At 49.4% G+C, this 18935-nt stretch overlaps 2 long non-coding RNA genes across 2 annotated transcripts; both read right to left on the bottom strand.

The window, feature by feature from the left end:
* Positions 1-2834: 2834 nt before the first annotated feature.
* On the bottom strand, positions 2835-5578 carry LOC128326348 (uncharacterized). Its single transcript, XR_008307992.1, has 2 exons — positions 5488-5578; positions 2835-2910 (listed from the first exon to the last, which is right to left on the bottom strand). It is a non-coding gene; the product is annotated as an uncharacterized LOC128326348 (long non-coding RNA).
* Positions 5579-15583: 10005 nt separating this feature from the next.
* On the bottom strand, positions 15584-18133 carry LOC128327493 (uncharacterized). The gene is made up of 3 exons (XR_008308641.1): positions 17967-18133; positions 17668-17717; positions 15584-16105 (listed from the first exon to the last, which is right to left on the bottom strand). It is a non-coding gene; the product is annotated as an uncharacterized LOC128327493 (long non-coding RNA).
* Positions 18134-18935: the final 802 nt, after the last annotated feature.

Raw genomic sequence — 18935 nt, 5'->3', positions numbered from 1 at the left:
AGCTCCCCCTGCCCCCGTTCCTGGGCCCTGAAGTGGGGGTCGAGACCAGCCGCCCTACTCAGGCGCTGCAGTCTTGGCGTTCCGCTGAGCCCAGCTGCAGCCGCCCTCTCCAGTCGCGTCCTGCCGGCCAGAGTCCTCCTCGGTCCTGGGTGGCGGATTCTCGGCAGCAGCAGCAGCAGCAGCAGCAGCAGCAGCCCCTCCGCGGGCCATGTTTGTAAACACGCTCAATGAGGCCTTTCATCCCAGGCGGACAAAAGTGCTTCTGTTGCCCGCCAGCACCTGGGACGGCGCGGCGCAGCGCGACCCGGGAGGGGAGCGGGTGCTGCTGCTGGTGAGTTCCGCCTGGGTGGGCTGGGAAGCGGAGGGGGCCGTCTCCAAGGCTGGGGAGGGGCAGTTTGGGATCGCCTCGCGCGCGCCCCCGCCCCCATTTGCACACTCTCCTGCAGTCTCTGGTTTCTGCTCCCCGCAGGTGGGCCTTTCGGTTTTCAGATCTCAGAGGAGGATTCCGCAGGAGGAACGCTTCTATTTTCAGAGATTGGGCGGCGTTTCCAAAAGGATCTAACCGCATGTTTACTCGGCAATAAATCCCAGGGTGTTCCAAAGGTTCGTGTGAATAAGACTGCAGCCGTAAGCCTCGCGCATGTATCCGAAAGCAGACCTGTGGTGGCGCCCCTGCTCGGTCGTCTTGTAGATTCACAGTCGTGTGAATGGATGGGTGGGTCCCACTCTTTCTCCGCTCATCTACTGTCCTACTCATATGCAAGCCCGCTTTCCAGTCATGGCGATTCTCAAAGCAGTTGGCTATCGGGATCAAAGCACATTTTATCAACTTCTCTGGCTTCTAATCTCTGTTAATAATAACAGCCATGATTTCAACCAGCGATTCTGCGGTCTCTTGTTTTCCTGCTCCCAACACAGTTATAGGCTCGAATAGTAATCCGGGGAGGTGTGAGGAGGGAAGCGGAGACCAACAGTGTTGGGCAAAAGAGTGGATTCGCGGCGTCCTTTTTTAAACCTTGTCTTTAGGAAAGACACCGCCCCCACCCCCAGGCAGGTAGCAGCCACGACAGGAAGGAAGCCCTTTATCAGGCGCGCACTGTGAATGTGACCGAAAAGGCACTCGGAAGCGGATCTCCGTTTTTAAAAGCAAAAAGAAAGAAGAAAAAGAAAAGAAATCGATAGAGAAATGGATAGAGAATACAAAACACGGAAAGGAAAGGATCACATGATCCCGCTCTCCGAGGGATTATGGTAAAAATGGCTTTTAGGCCGACTCCGCCTAATGCATCTAAGAACCTCTTTAGAATTATCCCTCTGAAAAAGGTCTTGTTCACCCAGCACACAATTTTAGTGAAGAAGGCGCGAAAAGGAGAAAGGGGAGACCCCCAGTAGTCACGCAGCATATGACTCAAAGAGGGAGAGGTGGGACTTTTCCTTTAAACATAAACCCGCCTTTTCAGATGGCTCCGAATTCCAGCCCCGGCCGCCTTCCAGCCCACAAGTCTCACACCGGCGGCCAGAGGCTGCAGTTTCCTCCCTTCTGTAGTCGGTGAGCGCGATGGAGCGGGAAGGTCTTCTGTGGAAGGGCCCCACTGAAAGGCATGGGAGGCGCGAAAGAGCCCACATGATTTCGCACCTCTCATTCGTTTCCGTAGAGCTTGCGCAGGAGACCTTCCTGCTGGATCGCGCCCAGGGCCTGCCACGCCGTGGTGAGTGGTAGTCTTCCTTCCCTCCCTCTGAACTTTCAACATTCCTCCCAGTCTGCACAAAGGTTCCATTTTCAGGCTGGTAAACAACCCCATGGATCTTCCAGATGCGGATCGAAATAGCATTTTGTCGGAACGATGACGTCGCCCTGAAAAGTGTCAATCTAACCGCCGGGGTTAGACGTCAGGCACCACAAAAGCCCTTCCTTTTAACCTTATTCCCCCCCCGCTCTCTCCTATTTTCAGTCCTCCTCTCTCCTCCCTCTTTGCTACAGATTATCTTAACCCTCCTTAAGATAGAGAGATAATTTTACAAAGGAGAAGAACTTGGAGGAAAATGTTAATGAACACAAACTGAACAGCAAAATGGACACAATTTGCCGTGTTCGGTGTCGGTTGTTGCTTTTGAGTGGGTGTTCAGCCATAGAGCCAGCAAAACAATTCTCTTCCTCCCTCCTTCCCTCTCTTTTTGGTCTCCAAAGAGTTGGACGGTATTTTTAAAAACTGTCCCATCCGTTCCGAATGAATTTCGTATAGGGCACGATCCAGCAATGTTCAGCACTTCTAAGTCTAAAGGAAGATAACTGTGGTTTAAAAGGTCTCTGTTTGAAATCTCGAAGCTGAAAAATGATGACCATTGTTGGATCATGCCATAAACTGGGTTTCTTGAGACTCTATGATGAAAAAAAAGTTCAGGATCAAGGTATCAGGCCATACTCACTGGAGACCAAATTGACTTAAAATCAAACTTATAAATATCACTGCTATTACTACTATTACTACATTTATTATTATTTATTACTATTTTAAAGTATTATTTACCCGAGCTGATTTTTGCATTTTTATCCTCCATCTAATCTCCCTTTACTTGGGAGTAACTTCAATTGAACTCAGTGAGGATTATTTTTGCGAAAACAGAAAGTGCAGAACTTTATACCCACTTCTATAGACCGGAAGTTAGCGCATGTAGAGCGGGTTCCTCGATATGTTTACTTGGAAGCAAGTCTCTCTGTATTCAGTGGGATTTACTCCCATGTAAGTGCACATAGGACTGCAGCCCTAGGTGTGTTAAACGTTACCTAAGTTGGGATAGAGAGAAAGAATCTAGTTCCGTATAAAAACCGTGGGTTGAATCCAGCAGGGCAACGCAGCATATATTTGATTGCATATTCATTTCCATTTGCAAGTTCTGTTTCACGCTTATCTGTGGAGGAAAGATTAGACACAGTTATTCCTAACGGATTCCACCACTCCCTGCGCCCAAATGAAAGGAAAGGAAGTTTAAATGGCGGAGTTGATTTTCCTTTGCCATTGGGAAGAACATTTGAAACTTGTAGACCGGTCAGCCACAGACTGAGCGTGAAGGGCATTTTAATACGCATTAAATGAATATTCTGGGTACAGAATTCTCCTGCACAAGCCCCCTTGAAATGAATGGGTCACGCAGGAGCATCTCATTGATTTCAGACGGCTAGCGTAGGAGAACTTTCCGTTGGATCGTGCCCACTGAATCTTTTCTCCAGAGAGGAGAGATCCTCACATCGTGATGGAAACTGACAAAATACGCCGAAGGATTTGGAGAGACATTTTAAAAGGTTACACACGGAGTGGGATGAGGGGGAAAGGTGAGGAGGGGGATCAAAGGCCGATTTCTCACCCCTCGCCCCTCCCTCCCGCGTTCCTTCTCCCTTGAAAACGACTATCTCTTTTCTCCCTTCACCGGAAGGAGCAGCAGCGACCCCGCCCGAAACGGTTCTGCAGGACTGGGGTTTCCACTGGGGTCGGGTGGGGGATTCCAGCCCCGGGCGGCCAGGAGCCGGGCCAAGATTCCACTGACACCAGCCGGACTCGGGGGCAGGGAGCAGGGGCCGGTGAATTGGCTGGGCCTATATACAGCCCGCCTCAGGCGAACAGCCTGGATGTGACCGGGTCAGGATGAGCCCTATGGGTCTCTGCTCTGGGTCTGGCCTGCGCTCTCCGCCCCCCCGCCCCCCGCCCCCGTGTTCCATTAAGGCCGCGTATAGCCCGAGGCTACTCCCAGGCCCTGAAAGGCGCTGGAAACTTCAGGTCTTCTCTGCTCTTGCCTTTAGGAATGGTACAGCCTAGATACAGCCCCTGCATCTATTTTCAGCATCCCTTTCTGTGAGTCTCTGCACACACACACACACACGATTTTTTTTAAAAAAGTGCGCTTCTGCAGGTACCTGCCTGCGATATTCGCTACTGTTTTTTCCACGCGTCCTTATCCTTGCCCGTTTCCTAACACCTCGAAACACATACAAGCGGAAGCGCACACGTTAATGTTGCCTCCTCCTTGTTTGCTTTGGATTCATGCCTCTCCTCATATGCACTCAATTCTCTTTTCTAGATAACTTATTATTAAGAACTTAGCATTTGTATAGCGCTTTGGAGTAGTCAAAACACGTCGCATACATTATTACTGCAGTACTACTACGAATATTTATTTATTATACCGCTCTTCAACCAAAGTTCTCAAAGTGGTTCACATAGATAAATAAATAATGCACAATACACTATCCTGTTGCAATCCTCACAACAACCCTGCAGAGCTAGGTGGCCAGATTTGGCTTTTAAAAAGCCATGTTTTGGCTTACGGCCCATTTGACCCACGAGTATACCCCTTAGGTTCTGGCAACTCGCATTGTTATCCCCATAATACAGATGGGAAGCTGAGGCTAAGGGCATTAAATGCAGCGGCGGCAGGGGGGAGAGGGGAGTAACAACACACTTAGAAAAGTGATTTGCGCCCTCACCCGCCCCCCGCCCCCCACATTTCTCATTCAGAAATCTCATTCAGAAATCTATGGGGGGCTCCTCCCCCCATAAAATGCTCTTTTTGCCTTCTGTCGCCTCTCCCCACCTCAATTTTTTTTTTCTGGTGCCGCCCGCCACTGATTAAGCGAATTCGTAACAGAGATGAGAACCAATTCGAAGACGTCTTGATTCACGGCAGCTCAGCCACGACTCTACACCAGAGCCAGCGAAAGTGAATTCCACAGGACTGTCCTGTGAATTCCCGCTGGAAAATCCGAGACACTGAACATTTCTCCGCCAAAAGGAACCGAAAAGTTGGCGGGCTGTTCGCGCCCTGTACTATTCTCTCAGCCTAACCTGCCTCACCGAGTTGTTGTGAGGATAAAAATAACCACTTATACCGCTCTGGGCTCCTTGGAGGAAGAGTGGGATATACATGTAATAAATATAAATAAATAAATATTCTTGCTGCTGCTGTTCTTGCTTTCATATGTGAGTTTCTTAGAAACATATATTGTAAATTAATCAATGATAACGGGCGATCATCATTCGTATCATTATAATCATCACAGGCGTCTCAGGTGCTTAGAGTTTGCCCGTGTTAACAAGAAGAGTTTGCCGCCACTGCTCGCCTGCCTTGTGTTGAAATGTCGGGAACTGTCTCCTTGCTAATTCCTAAAAGAAATGGACTCGCCCGGGACTTCAGTGTACACGTGCAGATCATCCACCCTTGGTTTCTCATGCATGCAAGTTGCAGCCTTTAACAGTGAGGAATATCCAAGCGTGAAGCACCACCAGCCCCATCTCAGTGGCCAGGGCAGGGTGCGGCTGGGCTTGAACGTGAGAACCCAACACACACTCCCGAGCTGCGAAGTTCAGGAGACGGCCTTTGGGCAAGTCTGTAGGTTGCCTTCAAGGGCGGCTGAGAAAGTAAAATCCGCCACTGAGCAACTTGGGAGAAGAACCAGATACCCAGGAACCCATGAAATGACCGATCAAGAAATACCAGAAGCCTCGCTGCACCTCCAGCACTTTCCTTTCTTGAAAGTCCTCAACAAGTTCTGCTGAAAAAGAAATCCCGGGTTGTAAGTCAGAAATCCTGAAAAAGAAATGCAGAGAAAACAGCGAGACAATGAGATCAACTATTTTTTAAAATGCAGGATTTAAAATGCAGGCTTCTCAGTGACACTGTCCTCTGGCAGGGAAGAAAAAAACTAAAAACAGGACAGGTGCAGATGCTGATGTGTCTCTGATCTTAAGCCCTGTCCACACGGACAGCAACGGTTGGACGGTGTACACCGGTACAGATATGTACATAGCTACAGTTATTCACACATTATATTGAACACAAGTACAGCAGGACACTTCCCATCTGGGCAGCGTATTTGAGGAATCTGCCTGTACTCAGGTTCGCTTCAAACAGTCATACCCACAAAAATATGTACCTGTCTACAGAAATCTGTACACTCGTGCAACATAATGTCTGCATAGGGCTTTAGAAATTTATCTCCACCTGGAGAAAGATGATGGCATGAACAGACGGAAGAGAACAGGTGAGGAAGATAATGGGACGGGTGGAAACCATGGCAGGACAACCAGCGGGTGTGTGTGTCTGTGTGTGTGGAGGCGAATGTTTGTTAAGGTGCGTCACAAAACAATGAGAACAAAGCGAGGGCACCTGCAACAGATAGGAGCGAGCGAGAGCAGAGGGTGAATGCGCAACTATTTTACAGATACTTAGCGCTCATAACGTGGCAGGCAGTTGCATGGAGCAGTTATTTATGTCTGTTTTGATCACATTTTGACCCTCCCACTTAAGAATATACAACCCCGAACGGATTGCAAAAGCAGCGTGTATCTAATCCAATGGATGTGCAGACAGTTGTTATTCAGTAGGAGGCAGAAGAAGTAAAAGGACGGAGTGTTCTTGCTAGTGAGAGCGCGTGAGGCTGTCAGCAGCAGCGGGCCCACACGTTGAAGGCCATTGCTGGCTGGGTAGGATGGTGGGAGCTGGAAACCTACCCCAGGCTGGGAATCCCTGAGGAGCTGATGGTAGACCCGTAGAGCCTCAAACCGTCCTCTACCTAAAGAGTTAAAGTGTTCTGTTCGCCAAAGAAAACCATTGTTAGTTCCAGCTCGACGGCACACTTCGGGCTCTGCAGCAGGGCATCCACGGGCGCGCACCCTTTCACACTCCTCCCTGCGCGCATCCTCTCTTTCTCCTCCCCCCCCCCCCCATCACCAGGCAGGCTTCTGGGCAGCTCTCTATGAACCTGCCTTGAAGAGCGGCTGGCGACTTTCAGGTCCTCGGCAGAGATCGGAATATTCTCCTAGGGCTTTCTGAAGGCTGCTGCTGTTTCTGAGGTCCGGTGTGTGCCTTTAGCATAGTTTGACCTGTTTCTCCAGTGCAGGCAGCAGAAGGGCGCTGTTGTCAGGTGATGGCACAGATGACCACATGGCAGAGGAACCCTGGTGGGATATAGCTCAGGGGTTCCCAACCTGTGGTGCTCCAGACGTTTCTGAACTACAACCCCCATCATCCCCAGCCACAATAAATTGGAGGTGGGGATGATGGGAGTTGTAGTTTAGAAACGTCTGGAAGCCCCCAGTTTGGAGACCTCCTGATATAGGTGAGTAAAGAACGTTACATGCAACAAATATGTTAGTGTAATCTTGCTTTTTATCTTTTTCTGTTAGCTCTCTTGGAAGGCATTTTGCCTTAAAGGCGAGATACACAATGATGATGATGATGATAATGATGACGGCGGTTATTATTATTATTGTTGCTGTTGTTGTTGATGGTGATGATGATACTAAGTATCTATATACCGTTTTTAACAACAAAAAAGTTGTACCTAGAAAAAGGAAGAAGATGATTGCCTCAAAAGGGCTCACAGTCTAAAAAGTGGGACGTTAAACCGTAGGAACAGCCACTGGAAAGATTCTGCGCTGGTGTTGGTCAGCGAGAATTTCTCCCCCCACCCCCCGCAAAAATGAGAGAGCCGCCAGCTTAAAAGGTGCTTCTTGACCCAGTGAGCAGGGAGGGGCTAACATTATTATTCTTAAGAAGGGAATAATCGCTGGTGTAATTTGGTCTTGATGTTGCCTGAATGGGTATGGGGACAAGGTTGCATCTGGATCTGGGTTTGTTGTTGCAGAGTTCCCCCCACACCCCACGCGCCGGTGTTTGTGCCTCTGACATGCTGATAGTAGCTATTTCTGGTAAACTGTAAGCAAGGACAGCCCTACCCCTCGACGGGCTTATAGGATGGAGCGCAACCCCCGATAGGTTGGGGTGGGTTTCGCTGAAAACTGTAGACGGCAACTAATGTCTCCCCTGTTCTTTTGAGTCTGTAAATTGTTCCTGGTAACAACACCCAAATAAAACTACACTCTTTGCCCAAAACAAAGATCGGCGTTCTTTTTGTGGAGAATAATAAGGAATCAGATGCAGGGGGACCTAATCCGGGAAAGCTTTTGTCCCCGTACAAGTTAGGTTTGTTGTTAAATATGCATTAGTTTAGCACCGTTACAAGCGGAATCCAGAAACTATGAGCAGGCTGACATATCTCGTCTCGATCAAACAAAATGTAATTCCCCAAGACTAATGTTGTGGAAGAAGGGAGGCAATTTAGCAGGACGGTGGGTCAGCAGCAGCCAAACATGTTAGGGAACTGCGAGAGCCGTGACCAGCAGTCCTGAGATCTTGCGGGGAGTGGAGCGGACCGGGCGATCCCGAAATGAGCATCCCGCTCGCCCCGGGGGATGGGCTCTCCTCTCCTCTCCCTGGCTCGGAGCTCAAGGAGCTTCTGCCGAAGCGGAATCTGCAAAGCCACGGATCGGGCGGGGGAGGGAGGGAGGGAGGGGGGCGGACGTAGCAGCCTGGGCTAGCCCAGCCCCCAAGGCCAGCTCCCCTTCCGCTCTTTCGGGGAAGGGCAGCCCGGCCGTGCCCTCTGCACAACCCGGAACGTGATCCACCTCTCGGCATCTCGAGAGCAGCGCCCCCGCCCCGGCAGCAGGAGGATGAGCGAGAGCCAAGACAGAGGCCGAGCGGCGAAAGGGGGAGAAAGTGGGCAGGCTTGGTCGTCTGGCGCTGAGTGGAAGGCAGAGCCCGCCCCGGGAGTGAGCTCGAGGGAACGCGCTTTCTCACTCGCGGGCTTAGAACTGCAAACGTAGGGAAGTTCTTCTGCGCAAGCCCTTTTGAAATGAATGGGAGTGAGGCTTAGCGCCGGAGGACTTGCCCTTGCGTTTTGTGGGCAAGGAATTGCCATTCTGCCCCCCACCCCCGCCCCGTGTTTTAGAGATTCTTTCCTCTCCCTTTTACATGTTCAGCAACTCAAGTGACTTGATAGGAAGAACCTGCTTTTAAAATAAAGGACAACCTGGAAACGACTGGAGCGTTGCAAGTGAAAGGATTCTCCCTCCCCTTCCCCGCCCCGTCTTTCTGTAGCTCCCCCTCATACCCAGCCCCCCATCTCCTTGTGGGTTTTGTACTATACACACTGCCGTTAAATCCTCTTTCACCCCTTGTTTGGGCAGAGGGTCTTTCTTAAAGGACGCGTTTGGTTCTGGTGAACTCCACAGTTAATCCCATACCAGCCCGGTAGGTTGGGTTGGCCAGCAAACTAAAAAAACGAACGAACGAACAAATCCTCACTCTGTCCTGCACAGAATCTCCCTGTCCGGAGAGTGCTGAGCAACACCAAGCAAGCACAGGAGACGAGCCCTGCTTGATGAGGGAGGTCCAAGAAGATGCGGCGGTGCTAAATGCCACCTTGCCCCACACCCGTGCTTGGTGCCAGCGCCCCCGCCCCCGCCCCCCGCCAAGCTCCCTTTTAAAATCAACCCTTGCAGGCTTCTGAAGTGCCGTGGGAAGGGTTACCATATGGAGAAAAGGACAGGTCTCCCGTACCTTTAAGAGGCCACAGGGGAGGGAATTTCAGCAGGTGCAGCTTGTCATGCAAGGGGAAGAAAAGCAGAGCCTGCTGAAATCCCCTCTCTTCTGTGCCTCTCGTAAAGGTACGGGAGACCTGGCCTCTTTTCTACAGGGCAGCCCTAGGTATGAGGAGTCGTCGAGAGCAGAGAAGGCTGCCAGCAGCCTCTTCGAGCGCTTCTCGCAAGACGTGTGAGAAGCGGGCAGCCTTCTTTCTTCTCCGCGCACCTCTTGCAAGGGTCCGACGAGACCCACCTTGCACCGCAATGGCCTGCAGTCCGAGGTGACCTCCTCGCCTCCCCTCAGGAAAGGGCCGTCCTGCTGCTCGATCAGGTCTAGTTCGGCTTTCTGATGGACACGTGAATGGTTTCCTCGGCTTCAGCACCAAGGCCTGTCTTCCCGTGGGTGTTTCTTTTCTCCAGCCTCCCGCTTTCTCTCCCCCAGCCCAGAAAGAGGGAAGGTTTTCGGAGAGAGCGTTCTGAGCAACATCGCCAGTTCTCCCCGGCCCACCCCTCGATTCGTCAGAGCTGAAGCCCTTCGAATCTGCCCCAGCAGGCTAGAGAAGCTGGGAGACTCTGGCCTGGCTGCCTCCACAACATGTCTTCTTGAGCTGACTCCCCCCCACCCACCCACACACTTCAGTATTCCAGTATTTTCAGTGGGAGAAATCATCGCGTGTATAGTCTCCTCCATTGAAATCAATGGGACTTCAAAGTGCTGCTGCGTGGCCGAATTATTTCTGTTTTTATTTATTGTTATATTTATACACCGCCTTTCATAAGAAATCTCAAGGCAGTTTAGTTACCATGTAAATATGAAAAACAACCCCTGAAAGTACATCCCTTGGATTCCAATTAACCTCTTCCAAGTAACTGCGCTTAGGAAGACAGCCATCCTCTTCTTACTAGAGATTCTGTATTTTGCACAGCGCCAGCACGGGCATTGCAGCACCATAGATATTTTTCTCTTCTTCCTTCTGCTTCTTCTTCCTTCCTTCTTCTTTCTCCTTTCTCCTTCTTCACATTCACCATTTGTCAATGAACGTTTTCAAAGAGTTGTTGTTTACTGTTGTGGGGCTGGATAGGGCCAATTGCTCTCCTCCGATACATATAAGAGAACCACCACTTTGAAAGGCGCATTTTTGTCAGGTTAGTAGGAACTAGAAAGTTGGGAAGAAAGCCTCCGCCCGCTCAGGTGCATCTCAGGTAGTCATCGCCTTTTAATACACATGTTGATGGTCTGAGGGTGCGAGCGCCAAAGACGTCTCTCTAGGGTGCCACAACACCTAGTGAAAACAGCCATTGGAGTCCGTGGGCATGCTTTCCAAGGAGTAAGGGGCCGGATCCGGCGAGAAGTTCTCTTTGGAAGGAAGCGGGCCAGCACAGCTCCGGTTCCTTTCATGCGGGCTCTCTGGCACTGGGTAGGAGAACCTCTTGCCGGACTGCCCCGAGCTTGCAAGCGGGAGGACATTGCCCTGAACTCCAGCAACTGGACACTGTTGGCTTTTCGCCAGGGGATGCTGCTGGCCAGTGGGCTGGCTTTGACCCATCAAGCCCTAAACGGCTTCGGAGCAAGAGGCCTGAAGAGCCTGTCTGAGCCCGCCCGTATTGCAAGCCCGGCGCGAGAGGCCTTCCTCTGCGTCCCGCGGCTATCAGTAGTAGTGCGGAGGAGGCCGGCGAGCCTGTGCCCAAGGGGGGGGGGGCTCCTTTGCCCTGGCTCTGCTGCTGCCCCTTCGCTGCCAAGCAGCCCTTTCTTAGTGCGGGGAGCAGGTGTGCATGGTGGGGGTGTGTGTGTGTGATGGAATTCCGCTCTGCCCGGGGCTGCCGCCGCCGCCGCCCTGTTTTTCTTGCTCTCTCTGCTGCGTCCTGCTTGTTTTAATAAAACCTACCATGACTCTTGTGTTTTAATTATATTATTTTTATATTGTGCTATAAACCGCCTAGCCCCTTCAGTGGGTGGAAGGACAGGATAAGAATATTTAAAGAAAATCTCCGATTTATCTAGAATAATTAAACGACTGGTAAATGCTGACTGTCCCATTTGCTGGAGAAAGGTCCATAATGCCTAATTTTGGTTTTTCATACAGTTACATTTTTACAGCCCGATCCTAAAAGTGTTACTTAGATTCCTACTGACTTCGACAGACCTTGCCTTCAGGTAAGTAGGATGAGGAGGATTGTAACCAAACGGCGAAATCGTGGGTTGTGTCAATGGCTGTAAGCTACGTTGGCCAAGTGAACCTCCATGATCAGTGACAGTCTATCTCTGAGTACGAGCTGGTGTGATAAACAACAGGGGAAGACTGTTCTCTTCATTCCCCACTTGCGAACATCCACGAATATCGTGATCTGGCTAGCCTCTAGCCCTTTTCAGAGATTACTTGTAGGACTGCGCTTGGGTTAATTCTAAAAGTGAATCTGGGTACAGGCCCTCTGAAATGCAGGGTATCGATAGGAAATGCACTGGTGTGCATGAGTTCAGCATAATGTGTCCAGACTATGCACGTGTTGAGCACTGGAAAAATTGGAACATGGAACTAAAGACAGACCTAGCGGGAAGGTCTCCTTCGCAATACCCGACTTCATTTTCCAGACCTCCCTTCTGGATCCTACCCTCAGTATTGACACCATGCAGGTGGAGAAAATGAAAGCGGCATGGCTGCCGCAGAATCGCCCGAAGTTTGACATTTCGACTGCCAAATGCCTGAATTCGGAAGCCTTGTGTTTTAGTGGCTCAAAACACGTTTACCTGGAAGTAGAACTCCTTTCAATGAAACGTAGCTTCCAGGTAAGGGGGCGACTACGCCTCCATTCCAAACCCAGGTGAAAATTTCTCACTTCAAGCTCAGGATGATGCGAATGAGAGTGGCACTCCCCCCCCCCCCCACGGCCTAAAAAAAGAATAAATCCTGTCGCCCACCCCACTCCACCCCACACATTTTTCTCTGTTCTTTAACAAAACGTTGGTGATTGATCTTCTCCTCCCTTTTCCAGAACCTGGAGGGTTTTAATGCAGCCAGATAGCTTTCTGTTAATTTACCACCGCTGACAAGATAGAACCGCGGCTCTCAAATGAATCTCATCACCCTGGATAATATTCCAAGGTTTGAATTATTCCACTTTTGCCGTTTAGTCGTCTCATTAAAACGTTTCCGAAGAAGCCAGTATTTCCGACCTTTTCAGATTTTCGGAGCAAGTGATAAAAAAAAGGGTAATTCCAGAGAAAAGACGTCTGTCGATTTCATTTATTGAATTGCTGCATCCGAGATGTAACTGGCACAGAGTACGCTCCAGCCGGAAAGTCTCCGTGCAAGCCCCATTGAAACGAATGAGAGGTAAATTCTCTTGCGCAGCACTCACACTCATTGCCATGAAACTTACGCAGGAGACCTTGCCGCTGGATTGTGCCCAGGAAATAAACCACAATCCAGCCAGTCCCTCTGGAGATTTCTGGGCGGAAAATCTCCCCCGAGTAAATTCTGAATTCCACAAATTTCAAAAGAGGGACCAACCCTTTCGCCAGCAATCACCCTACCCGTCACCCCTAAACGAACAGCCTTAAACGGAAATACAGCTTGAAGAGATCATTTCCACAAAGGCAGTTCCTGCAGTGCTTTCCCTTCCCTTGGCCTTGCTTTCCAACTGCAGTTCAGCTGCTGGGGGGGGGGGGCGGGGACGGGGGGGCAGCTCTCCAGTCCGCCGCGGGTTTCCAGGCCTGAACGCGCCGGCCTGATTCCCGGTCAGGCTCCCGACAAAGATGCCTTTCCCCAGCCATGGAAACAGGGACATCTAGATCACGGCTCGCCATTCTTTCTTGTTCTCAAGCAACGGCCCCCGGGAGCGACCGGAGAGCCCAGCCAGCCATGGCGAAGCTGAGCGTCCTTGGGGAGACGGTCGGGGAGCGCCCCTCCGCCGCGGCCCTGCACTCGCCTTCGGGTGGTGCTGAGGTCGTGACTGGGTGACAGATACCCAGAGCCGAAGACTCTAAAAAGCAGCCGTTGGGGGATTTTCTCGGTTGAGTCGCAGGTCCAGCTGCGGTGATCCGGAAAAGAATGCGAGGAGGAATATGGGACGGATGGAGGAGAAGGGGTCCATCTAGGCCAGAACTGTCTCCTTTGCCCGGCCAAGCAAGGGCTCCTGGCCCTGCTGCTGGGGAGGGGTCCCTTTGAGCCGAGCCCTTCAGAGCGAGGGCTGCTTTCCCAACAGCCACTCGCACGCTCCAAATTGCCTCCTACAAAAATGCTCTCCGTATCCTGATCGCCGCCATCGTTCCACTGAGGGGTGCAAGCCAGCACCACCCGCAGCGTTCAGACTGGGCCTGCTCCTCTTCTAAGGCGCCCGCACGTGTGTAGCGCCCGGACCTGCCACAGGAGCATGTTAGAATATTGCAAATCACTCACCACAATATGAATACACCTACACACGTGTGCTTTTGTGGGGAGTAATTCAGCAAAACTCCAGGAAACAATACTGGTGATGTGGGCTGGTCTTAATAAATCTGTTTCAGAGGTGCGTTGTGTGTGTGTGTGTTTTAATTTAACTATAAAACCCCTTGAAAGTCTATTTTCGGCCTGTAAAACTGGGCACAGATTTTGAAGGAAACACTTCACATGAATATAGTGAAACTTTTCAATGGCCATGTTGCTAAATGGGACCCTTTTAATATATATATTGGCCCAACCAGAAACATTTGGATTTTGTTTCGGATGGTGCTCATCAGATTCGGGGTTTTGGCAAATCTCTTGAGTGGAAGATCCTTCGCCAAGAGCTGGTCTGGTCTCAAGGACCCCTTAGTTGCTCCAGCTCGGGTACATCTCTGCTGGTCTCCTCATCTCATCATTTTTAAGCTGGAATGCTCAGGGGACTGGTCGCTGACCCTGCTGGTGCTCAGGGCACTGGTCGTCCAAAGGCGCCTCTGGCAATCCTATAGTCTGGGCACACAAACCACTTGGAACCTTCCCTGCGCAAGTCCCATTGAAATGGGGACATGTTAGTTCACAGGCAAACTCACCCTAGCTGGGGGTGTAGGGGGTGTAGAGCAAAGGCATAACTAGGGAAAACGGTGCCCGGGGCAAGCACTGAAATGGCGCCCCCGCCCTCCCAACATACTACATTATACTTAGGTTTTTCCTCACAAGCGCCGGCCGCCGCCGCCAAGCCAGGCCACTGACTGGCCGCCAGGCACCAGCAAAGCAATGTGGGGGCTCGGGCGGCGCGGAAGGGACCACTCGTGAGGGAGGGGGCGCCGACACGCTCCCTTGACTGCTGCAGTGCTGCTGCACTGAGCAGGAAACATTTGTATTAACAAAAAAATTTAAAAGAATTAAAAAAAAATTTTTTGTCATGGCGGCGCCCCCCACGAGACCAGAAAAGATGGCGCCCGGGGCACGTGCCCCCCCTGCCCCCCCTATATACGCCTCTGGTGTAGAGGAAGTATCTTGCTAACACGGAAGGGAATCATCTTGCAAGTGGTAGTTCAGATATATTTTGCAGGGGAAGAGCAACTATCCTTATTCAACCCAGCACGGAGTCTTTTCCAGTGACTGTTTGCTGGTGTCTCCATTGGAGGGAGAGAGAGAGACCTTTTGGGACAGGGAATCCCCCCCCCCCCACACACACCATTTATTTTGCTATATAAACCATTTTGTTAGCTTCTTTTTTGTTGAAAAGGATATATAAATAATAAATCATGAACATAATTTGGAAAATCAGGTCCTGTGATTTAAGCGGGTCTCCTCTATGACCCCTGCTAACTGGGCAAAGGGGCAACTTTTAAAGTAACTGGCCCTATCCACCCCCAGGACAGTACCTCCAGTGACTGTTGCTGGTGTCTATCCTAAGTTTCTTTTTAGATTGTGAGCCCTTTGGGGACAGGGAGATTTCTTTCTTTCTTTCTTTCTTTCTTTCTTTCTTTCTTTCTTTCTTTCTTTCTTTCTTATTTCTCTATGTAAACTGCTTTGGAAACTTTTGTTGAGAAGTGGTATATACATTGTTGTTGTATGGGAATGTTTAGATTTTTTCCACCCTTTTGAAGCACTCAGAAAAGTAGCTTAGAAAGCTGAAGTTCTTTTGTATTCATTGGATTTCCCTCTCCCACTTGTTGAAATTCAGGGTCAAACACAAAACTTGTTTACCTTACAGAGGGAAAGAAACGATTCTGAAAACTGAAGAACATCACAAAATGTTTATTTTGTGGTTCTCAACCGGTTTTTAATCTGCATGTGATGCTAAACTGGATGGTGAGGAGAGTCGCCTTTCCTGGCCAGGGCAGGCCAGAATAGCATGCACAGTGGTGAGATACAAAATAAGCTGATTTTATAGTGAGAAGAGACATGTGTGACGCCATATAGGAAATATAATATGGCAACATGGGAGGCGAATGCTTGACGCGCTGGCAGAGGCTGGCTGCCCACCAGCCTTCCGGGTCCAGTTAGACTTTCATTCCCGCTTTACTTCCTTCTTGCCTCGCGCAATATCAGGTGTTCTGCGCGACGCAGATCGAGAACGTCTTTAACGTAACTGTGCACGCAGCCTTGGCCTGGTTTGGCTCACTGACTTCACCTGGCTCTGTGCCCGTTGTAGTTCTCCTTCAAAACCGGGGAGCAAACTGAAATTCCCAGAAGAGGCGCGGATGGGAATCCTCTCAGTTTTCAATCGGAGGAAGGAATCGCGGTCTCTCCGGATCGCTGCAGCTGGTAAAAACAGATAACCTATAGGTCATTTGGAGGAAAATTCGGAGGTTTTACAAGTCTTGATAACTGGCAAATCTACCTGCTGCTTTGGCCCCACATCCATTCCCAAGAAAAGCGCTTCAAAAGCGCTTTGAACGGAGAGTGTTCAAGATCTAGGTACTGGTGGCTCGCACCAAACTTCTCTGGATTATGGGCTGTAGGCGGCCGTGTGAGGGGAAGGCTGCCTTCCGAAGGCCAAAGAACCTGGGACGTTTTTTTCCTACACAGTCAGACCCTTGATCCACTCAGTTCCGCAGCTCCACGAACTGGCTCTCCAGTGTATCAGACGGGGTCTTCTCCACTCCTGCCAGGGATGCCACTTGGGATCTTCCGCAAGAACAGCAGATGCCCTGCCACTGAGTTATGGCCCTTACCTACTGAGTCAATCTCTTGGTCCATCAAGCTCAGTACTGTCCACACGGACCGACAGCCGCTCTCTGGGGTTTCAAACGGGGGTATTTCTAAGCCCTACCGGGAGATTCCAGGGACCGTACGGGAGATCTTCTGTATGCAGTCCATGTGCCTACCTACGGATCTAGGAACTCTGTCTAATCCTGAGTCCAACCCTTGGTCCATCTAGGCACGTATCGTCTGCTCAGATGGGCAGTGACTCTCTAGGCTATCAGACAGGGGTCTTTCCTATGCTTGCCTGGAGATGCCAGAGACAGCAGCGCAGACATTCTGCGCAGAAGGCCTCTCCACTACAGCCCGCCCCCCGCCCCACCATCATTCTGATCGCTTTGGTTCTGTAACCATGGTCCTGAGTGCATGCAGACTGTGTATTCTGCTAAATATATAATAAGATAGCTCACCCTTTTCAGAAATGTATTCATTTTATGTAGCATTCTTAAGAGAGAGATGTATTCATTTTATTTATTCTAAAATGTATATACCGCCAGACAACCAAGAGTGGTTGTTGTGGCGGCTATCCACACGAATACACTAAGCTAGCATGTTGTAGTGATATAGGGATTTAGTGATTTAGGGATATAAATGTCAATAATAATAATATTTTAACATATCACACAGGTCGCGATCCACCCAACGTTCACCACTTTCCAGTCCCATCAGTTTTCATGGGAGAATTAAGCACGTGGTGATACTTCTCCGCTTAAGCCAATGCCACTTAACAGGACCGCGCTGGATTGTGCTCATGGAACAACAGCAAACGAGTTAGTTTGTGTTTGGTTTCTCAGGTTATAGAAAGGTGGTTTACATTAGAATTGGCAATTTAGGATTATGCAGCAAAAAATTATAGAAGGGAGGGAGTGAGGAGGGTGTGGAGTTTTTGTATACACCCAGGCATACAGTTTTAGAAAACAAATATTTCTGAGGGTGGACTGGTAATCCAAGCAGGCACCATCTCATTTATGAGGTGTATAAACTCCACTGCAATCAGTAGTCATTCCGGATGTAGGTCAGCGTTCCTGAAATTACTGAAACTGACCAAAACGCTAAGAGATCAAACATCGACCTGGAGCTGGAGCAAGACAAACTGCGAAAAACGGCATCCAGCTACTTACCTATCGCACCTGGTTTTTGAATCCTAAACCACGAATTCTTGACTTTTTACCTGTAAAAGAAGAAAGTAATTTCTGCATCGATGTTGTGGATAATAAAATCTGATCCCTGCTCGATCCAAAATCTTGTTCTTTTTATTTTAAAAAACACATTTATTTCACTCTATAACGTTTTGCTTTCTAACCCTAAGATTCAACAAGTGAGTAAGCAAAGAACGTACATAGTATTAAACTACTTTTCTGAATACTTCGAAAGAAAAACACATTTAAGTTGTTTGCATGAATGGGGATCAAACACAAACCTTGCTCAAATCTCTTCTCTCCATCCAGTCCCGCAGATGATTACTAACTTTCCCTGTTTCCTGACAGTTTGTATGGAAGTGGAGATTCTTCCTTAGGGAGATAGGATTTCCTCTTGTACTTTCCAAATATTTCATATTTTAAAGCTCTGTTTCTCTTTCCTTTTGCCTCACCTCTGGAAAGTAGAAAGAGAGAGAAACAAGAGAGGAAACGTGTGAACGCCGAACAGCTACAAGTGGCAGTTAAAATCTTGGGGTCCAATCCAGTGGAAAGTTCTCATGAGCAAGCCCCGTTGAAATGAACTGGATGAGATGTACAGGAGAACTACCCCCTGAATTATACCCTCTGATATAATCCTCTCTGTGTTTGGCTTCAATTTTGCTTTCCCCACAGGAGCCAAACAAATTCAAGAAGGATGAAAGTTGGTTTTAATGGAAGATATTTAAAACTTTTGGATATGCAAGAGAACTGGGCATGTGGCTACATTCCTAATACCCCTTCTGGAGAGTAAACCCCACTGAACATAGTGGTGGTTACTAGCTAGCAGATACACATAGGCCCCTGAGGATGCTATTTTGGTTCGATCCTGTTCTCCGCAACTTTTGTTTTAGAAATGTAATGCACCGTAATACACCCACACTTCCCAGCTTATGGAGAAGCCAAGCCCTCATGGTGATCGGAGGGTCCTCCACGGAGCCTAGAAGTTTATTGTATGCAACCCCCTCCATTCCGTCCAACAGATAATGAATAGGGGTTTGTTTTTTGTTTTTGTTTTTTGTTTGTTTTTGCAAGGGACTTCCCTGCATCAATTCACAGTTTATTGAAAAGCGTCTGTAGTCTTTGTTTTTACGGGAGGTTTAGAGAAAGATCAGACGAATCCGAGAAAAATCAGCCAGTTTCTGAGGCCTGCGTAAAAACAAAAGAGCACCCTAGGAAATGAAAATCATCATCATCATCATCATCATCATCTT

The sequence above is a fragment of the Hemicordylus capensis genome, chromosome 5 (assembly GCF_027244095.1).
Source record: "Hemicordylus capensis ecotype Gifberg chromosome 5, rHemCap1.1.pri, whole genome shotgun sequence".
In the NCBI taxonomy this organism is placed as follows: Eukaryota; Metazoa; Chordata; class Lepidosauria; order Squamata; family Cordylidae; genus Hemicordylus; species Hemicordylus capensis.
The sequence above is the reverse complement of the archived record's forward strand: the minus strand, read 5'-3'. Positions and strand labels throughout refer to the sequence as shown.